Here is an 8046-nt window from a genome sequence, read left to right as displayed (position 1 = left end):
TCATACGAACTCCGTTTTCGTCCATATTTTTACTGTTGAGTTCCTATTATTGAGATCTTTAACTCTCATTTAGGTCGCGTAAGCCAAAAACCGCTCGAACTAAAATTCGAATTTCGGGCTGTACACTACTAAGCTGAAACTTTGAAAAATCATAACTTCCTCATACGAAGTCAGATTTGGGCGTTCTTTTTACGGATTTTCTCATTTTAACATACTCTACGACTTTGGTTTAGATAACTAAGGCTAAAAAGTCTTCTATCATAAATTCACTTTTTACGCTTCCCGGTGCCGTGTTAGTTTTGCCGTAAAACTTCGACGGGTCATAACTTCTTCGTTATAACATAGATTTCGGTGTTCTTTATATGTACGGAAACCTTGTGACATATACTATAACTTGGTTAAAATTATTTATTCTAAATAATCTTTTGCCGAAAAGTTGTTTTCGACCCATATTGCCTCTAAATTGACTTGCCCAGATCTACGGGCGTTACAATTATCTCCCCCTTAGGATGATTACGTCCCGGAATCATCAACGAAACAGGGCTCGTATAATGACTCCATACGTCATCTCTTCATCCTAGGTAATAATTATAACTTCTATATTCCTTCAAGTCTATCTCTTAGACTCATTGACTTTAAGCAGTACTCGATCGTGCACCTGCTCTCTACCTCAGGCTAGACTTCAAATTATGACCTATCATCATGTGATGCACGTTTAGACTTAGGTCTCTTAGAGTTAAATTCTAAAATAGACTATGCCGTCCTTCATGTTCTAATGTGATATAATCACACTTTAACATGTAGCGTTTCTGGCTACCAACTTCTTTAACAACGATCGCGATACTTCTATTGATCGCTTTGATTTCAATTGTTTGGTTTTTATCGGACGCTACATCGAACTTGGTTCCCTGAACCACGCAACATACTCATCGTAGTCGGACTCAATTCGGTACGACCACTAGGGTCGGAAATTAACAATCTTTTTAGTCATTATTGAAACGATGGTAATGACATACTTGAAAAAAAACAGAATCAGTTACTAGCTTCTTGGTAATCCTTGTGACTTTCCATGATCCAAGTGTGAGTTCGTGCTTCCGGTAGTATAGGCCTCTACTACCATTCACACCTACTCATACTCGTCCCAAGTATCGTCTCGCAGTTTCCCAAGTCACCATGCAGCAAATCACACAACAATTTCACACACCAGATAACAAAACGAAGATTTCATTATTTCTCGAAACTATTACATAGGTGTTCAAGTTCACCCTAGACTATGCCTCTACTAGGCTACATCGTACGAAACTATGGCTACTGCATAATCCGATCTTCGGGTAAGAAGTCCTCATTCTTGATTCCTTGCATGGTTCTCTGCCTCGTCAAGGATCATGTGAAATGCCCTCGGCCTTGGTGGCGTTTCTGGTCTTGCTGCTTTATTTTTTCCTTGGGCAGTCTCTGGACATGTGCCCCTTGCCTCCACATCCGTAACATACTTTGTCATTATGCGTGCAGTCTTTGGGATAGTGACCAGTCCTCCCACACTTGTAACAAGTCACTTCTTCGTTGCACTTTCCACCATGCTTCTTCTTGCATCTATCACACCATCTTGCTTCACCTCCATCTGCTCCTCCAAGCTTTGAGAATTTGCTTTCCTTGTTCGGCCTCGAAGATCCTTCAAACTTCCGCTTCTCTCCTACCTTATCTTTTTCTAGACCTTTTTCTCTTATCTGGGCCTCTACGTTCTTAGCTGCCCTAACAGCTACTTTCAAAGTAGTTGCCATTTTGACCATTGGGCCAAAGTCAATGGGCAGTCCGTTCGCAAACCTATCAATCTTGGAGAGTTCAGTAGGCACCAAGTAGGGGAATAGCTTCATCCTTTCGGTGAATGCGGTGGCATACTCGTCAATACTCATCTTCCCTTTCTTCAGGTTCTGAAACTCGTTGTTTAGGTCTATCAGATCTACCTCCGAGCAGTACTGCATTTTCAACTGCTCCAAAAACTCTTCCCACGACATCGTTAAGGCTTCTCCTCATAGCATCGTATCCGCCAATAGCTTCCACCAGCTCAAGACTCCAGCTTTCAGCTGTCTTACTGCGAAGACAGTCTTCTGTTTCTCATTACAGCTGCAGCTCTCAAACACCATCTCCATCTCAGAGATCCAATCCATAATCTCAACCGGCTTCGGGCTTCCTGGGAGAGTTGGGGGTTTCGCACCCAAGAAATTCTTGTATATCCGTCCATCCTTGTTGTTTCTCCCTTCAGGGCCATCCCTTTGCTCACCTTGAGTCCCTACTTGACTCACTTGGCGGCTGTAGTTCCCTTCCTCTAATTGCTCGGGAACTGGCTCTGTCGGTTCAACATGTACGGTAGGTTCGTCCCTATTCAACATTTGTCTCATTTCTTCCCTTTGTTCAGCCAACATAGCCCGAATCATGGCTTGAACTCCATCCATGGTGACTGGATCAGGCGCAACTTCTTCTACAACAGGTATTTGCTGAACCACTGGGGGTTGGTTCCTGTTCCCATTTGCGTTTACGTTTCCGCTACGGGTTCTTGCCATCTTGATGTATACACCGAATAAGGTGAATCTAGATCTTAATTTAGGATTGACGTCTTAAATCATCCTTATCACCCCGAAACGTTTATATGCTAGTTCTAATATCGTAGTTAAACGCTTAGAATCCTAAACATATAAGGCTTCCAGATCCGGTCGGCAACAGACCATAGATCCGAACAAATAACAACATATCATGCACAAAGCATTTAGCACATAAAAGCAATTTAGGCATCATTCCTAAAATAAGCTAGTGCTCACACCTGACAATCATCGCTTAGCATTCTAAGTTTAAGTCTAGAAATAAATCCATATTCCTAGTTCGCTTAAACTAATGCTCTGATACCAACTGTGACATCCCCAAAATCACGGCCAGAAAAGACCGATTTTGTTTATGCTTTATAAAAATCAGAGTACTTCATTTTATAAAAAGGTTGTGGAATTTGTTCCCAGAAAAACACGATAAATACGTTATTAAAACATTTTCGAAGAAACGTATTTTTATTCATCTTAAAACGTTTGGGATGTCATCGTTAATACAGAAACATAAGCATAAACAGAACTTAGATTTATTTACACTAGTGATCTACATCTCTTTAAATCTCTCAGTGTAAAGTGACTTCATATCAACACCTGTGATATACATAAACTGAGTGGGTCAGGTTGGGAAACCTGGTGAGTACATAGGGTTTTCAACCCACAATAATATAATTGTTATGTTTAATCATCAAACAATTAACCCCATTACCCATCCCCGTTATCTTCTTTACTCTTAAGGATTTAACCTAAGAGTCGTCTATCCTGCATTTGTTTATTCCGAAGTCCCTTACTTCCAGGGTTATAGGACTGGCACTAAATCCATAGCTGCCGATGTTAGTTCGTAAAGCACTAATTCCATAGCTGCTATATCCTACTCATCGGGTACTAAATCCATAGCTACCAGCGTTCAACAGGTACTAAGTCCATAGCTACCAATTCCTACAGGTACTAAATCCATAGCTACCAGTGTCTAACTAATTGGTACTAAGTCCATAGCTACCAATTTCTAACAGGTACTAAATCCATAGCTACCAACGTCTGACATGTACTAAGTCCATAGCTACCGGTGTTTGTCCCACAGGCACTAAGTCTATAGCTGCCAATGTATACTCACGTCATCTTCTATCTCTCATCATCTATCTACCCATCATCATACCCCACATATTCGTATATATAAAATACATATACAGTTTAAATCCTTTAAAACATGTATAAAACGTTCATCCAACATAGACAGCAAGTATTCAGATAATATGCACACATAGCACGTAGTTTATATTAAATACTTCATATCTATGTGTAAGATGAAAGGGGCTATGCACTCACCTGATTAGGTGGTGATTCCGAACTCAGACAACACTTCGTTATCTCAAAACAATTTTCCTCGACAAAACCTAGTATCAATACCACTAGGGTTTAGTTTTTAACGTTAACCACGACTAATTAATAGTCTAGCTATTATTACTATTATATAAGCGTTAAATAACACTTAATATATCTCATAATAATAGCCCAAATAATTATTTTAAGGTCCTAATAATGTTACTATAATTAAATAAAAGCTATATTAAATATAGTATAGGCATAACTCACTTACAATGGGTTTTTATTAAAAACCGGGCTTCGTTGGAGCAGCGTTTCCGAGCCGAAAGCTTTTCTTCTCGGAGCCGTCGGGCGCTCTGGGGCTTTCTTCTCGTGATAGGGAGGTTCCGTAGACTTGGGAGGGGTTTAGGGAGGCTAGAGAGAAGTTAGAGAGAGAAAGAGAGGCTTATGGTGTGAAGAAAATATGAGGAGTTCACCCTTGTATTTATAGGAGTTTTATAGTAAAGTAGCCTCTAAGCTTCGTCCGTAACTTTTGCATACGAGCTCCGTTTTTGTCCGTCTTTTTACCGTTGAGATCCTATTAATGAGATCTTCAACTTTCGTTTAGACCTCGTTAGCTAATTCTCATTCTATCTCGGATTTACAAAATTGTATCGAATTCGTCGCGCTCGAAAAGTAGGGACTAAGCTTCGTCCATAACTTTCGCATACGAGCTCCATTTTTGTCTGTCTTTTTATTGTTGAGTTCCTATTAATGAGATCTTCAACTCTCATTTAGACCTCGTTGGCTAATTCTCATTCTATTTCGGATTTACAAAACTGTATCGAATTCGCCGCGCTCGAAAAGTAGTGACTAAGCTTCGTCTATATCTATCTCATACTATCTCCGTTTTCGACGTTCTTTATATCCATGTGTAGGTAAAAATAATATCTACAACTTTCATTTTGGCTCCGTCGGCTAATTCTCGACCGATCATAAATTTAACAGTAGGAGGCGTTTAGACTGTTAAATGACCGCGAAGAATTCGTAACTCTTTCATACGAACTCCGTTTTCGTCCATCTTTTTACTGTTGAGTTCCTATTATTGAGATCTTTAACTCTCATTTAGGTCGCGTAAGCCAAAAACCGCTCGAACTAAAATTCGAGTTTCGGGTTGTACACTACTAAGCTGAAACTTTGAAAAATCATAACTTCCTCATACGAAGTCAGATTTGGGCGTTCTTTTTACGGATTTTCTCATTTTAACATACTCTACGACTTTGGTTTAGATAACCAAGGCTAAAAAGTCTTCTATCATAAATTCACTTTTTACGCTTCCTGGTGCCGTGCCGGTTTTGCCGTAAAACTTCGACGGGCCATAACTTAAACTCAGATTTCGGCGTTCTTTATATGTACGGAAACCTTGTGACATATACTATAACTTGGTTAAAATTATTTATTCTAAATAATCTTTTGCCGAAAAGTCTTTTTCGACCCATATTGCCTCTAAATTGACTTGCCCGGATCTACGGGCGTTACACTCACCTCGTAGTAGCTGCTGATCTGTGCGGGAATAGTCTGTCTGCTGTTGTTGCTGCTTCGGAAATCCTCCGGCTGTAATTCCCACCAAACACTAAGTCAAATACTGCTAACCGCCCTCAGGGTAAATTGCCCATTTACCCTTAACAAGTCATGAGTTTAGTCATAGTCAACTTCCAGTTGACAAGACTCGTCGAGTTGGCTTGCCGACTAGCCGAGTCCCTTTCTCTATACCAAAGTCTTAATAGTCCTGCATCCTACTCGCCGAGTTGTATGAACAACTCGTCGAGTTCGCCTTCATTCGAAGAACACTCTAAGCTGTGACTCGTCGAGTTGTTCTTGAGACAAGAAGATTGCCATGAACTCGCCGAGTCATGGCATTGACTCGCCGAGTTACTTCATGAGTGAGTCTGGCTTCCAACTCACTGAGTCATACCCTATGACTCACTATTCAAACTTGCAGACACAAAAGGGAACAACCCTGGGACTCGCGACCCGACTCGCCGAGTCAGATGAACGACTCACCGAGTCGGCCACATGCAAAAACCATACACGCGATTTTGCTTGGATCCACCTCATTCCATTCATAGATCTGGGTTCTTAGGGCCTGGTTTACACGTAAAGTTTCCAACTTTACGTGTAGAAATGCATATAATGGGGATTAGGGGCGAAATAATGGCTAAGTAGGTAGATCTAGGACATTCCAGCAATTTACTCCCATAAAGGTTATAGATCTGAGCTTCTGGAGCTCAAACAAGACTAGTTCTAGTGGATACTCAACCTATTACGAATTCTACTACATGCACAAGCTTGGAAAAGGTTCAAGAAGAGCTCAAAAGGTGCTCTAATGGGGTTTTAAGCATGCAAACAGAATAGAGTAGAGATATACCTCAGAGAACTCTGAAATAGCACCAAGATATCTGGTCTCCTTCTCCTCTTCTTGCTCCACTCTCATTCTTCTCCCAAAAACTTCAAGGAATCACTCTAATCCCTTCAATCTCACAAGAAACGAGTTAGGGTTTGATGTAGGGCGCTTTGAGGGTGAAAGGGGGCGAGCTTGGGTCGCACAAGCTAGCTTAAATACGAGGCAAACCCTTGGAATTAGGGTTTCATCAAACAGCGATGACTCGCCGAGTCCAGGATATGGACTCGCCGAGTCGCCAACTTAAGCGTGCCCCCGAACCGCATCCCTACTAGGCGAGTCGGACCTACAACTTGCCGAGTCCAAGGCTAAAATGACAATTACTTAGATAAATTTTTATGTACCAGGAACCAAGTGCTACATCACAATCCACTTCCATAGAAACATGGAGCTCTTGCATTGCAATTATAAAAAGAAAGGGAGCTAACAGATCTCCTTGCCTTACCCCTATACTAATATCGAACTCCTTAGTAGGTGCCCCATTAACCAAAATCGACACCCTGTTAAAGGAAAGACAACCCCTAATCCATTTTCTCCACTTCCACCCAAAATTCATTTGCTCCATAACCGAATCCAAAATCTTCCAACTCAATGAATCAAAAACCTTATCGAAATCAACTTTAAAGATTAAAACTTTTTTCTTCCAACTTTTGGACCACGAACAAATTTCACTAAGTAAAAGAGGTCCATCAAGAATATTTCTACTACCAACATAAGCTAATTGCTCTGGATTAATGATCTTATCCAAAATATTTTTAAGTCTATTGACGGGAACCTTAGAGAGAATCTTATACAAACAACCCATAAGATTCACCTGTCAATAATCTTTTAAAAATAAATAATCATTCATCATAGAAATTAAAGATATAAATGAATAATTACAATTTCTCGCCAAAAAAAACCTTAAGCTTCAAAATCTTTCATATGCATAGAGAGAGAATAACAAAATGAAGAATTAATGTTGAAAATAATTAATTTTGAAGATATAAATGAAGAATTAATTTCGAAAATAATTAGATCCCATGGTGTCTATACTTAATATACTTAATGGGCGAAATTATTGATACCTCCTAAAAAAACAAGCGTCTACAAATGCATAGAGAGAGAATAACAAAATGGTTTTATATAAACAATGAGAAAAAGATAACGCAAAGCTTTCATAGCTCAGTTGGTTAGAGCACCCGTTTAGTAAGCGGGAGGTCTTGAGTTCGACTCTCAATGAAAGCACTTTTTGTTAAATTCTTATAAGTGATCCCTAAAAGGCTAAAACAGTAAAACCACATGTAATTCACGTCCATCCTTTTTTTCACTATGCTATGATGACGTATAGGTTACAGGTTACTACCTTTTTTCATTTGAATCAAACAACATGTTTTGAGTGTCTATATATACCCAATACATTAATCATGTTAGACCAATTTTAACCTTAAGTATGCCATCAAATACTTTGTCATGTAACCAAAATAACCTTTGAACCTAGATTATTTAGGGCATAATGTTATATACGTAATACCATAGTATCAAGACACACACTTTAGCCTATATTATGCCTCATACTCCAATTTGTTATTGACATGAACAATTATATCTAGTTTTGAACGTACTTAAAAAAACCATAAAAAAGTTAGAAAGCGTAAGAATTGACCATTCAAAATATATATTAAACTATATATAGCAGATAATAACGTTGAA

General features: G+C 39.3%; 1 non-coding gene across 1 annotated transcript; it reads left to right on the top strand.

The window, feature by feature from the left end:
- Nucleotides 1–7507: 7507 nt before the first annotated feature.
- On the top strand, nt 7508–7581 carry TRNAT-AGU (transfer RNA threonine (anticodon AGU)). The gene has a single exon. It is a non-coding gene; the product is annotated as a tRNA-Thr (tRNA).
- Nucleotides 7582–8046: the final 465 nt, after the last annotated feature.

The sequence above is a fragment of the Lactuca saligna genome, chromosome 5, assembly GCF_052625555.1.
Source record: "Lactuca saligna cultivar CGN05327 chromosome 5, ASM5262555v1, whole genome shotgun sequence".
Classification (NCBI taxonomy): domain Eukaryota; kingdom Viridiplantae; phylum Streptophyta; class Magnoliopsida; order Asterales; family Asteraceae; genus Lactuca; species Lactuca saligna.
This window is presented reverse-complemented; position numbering and strand designations above follow the sequence as displayed.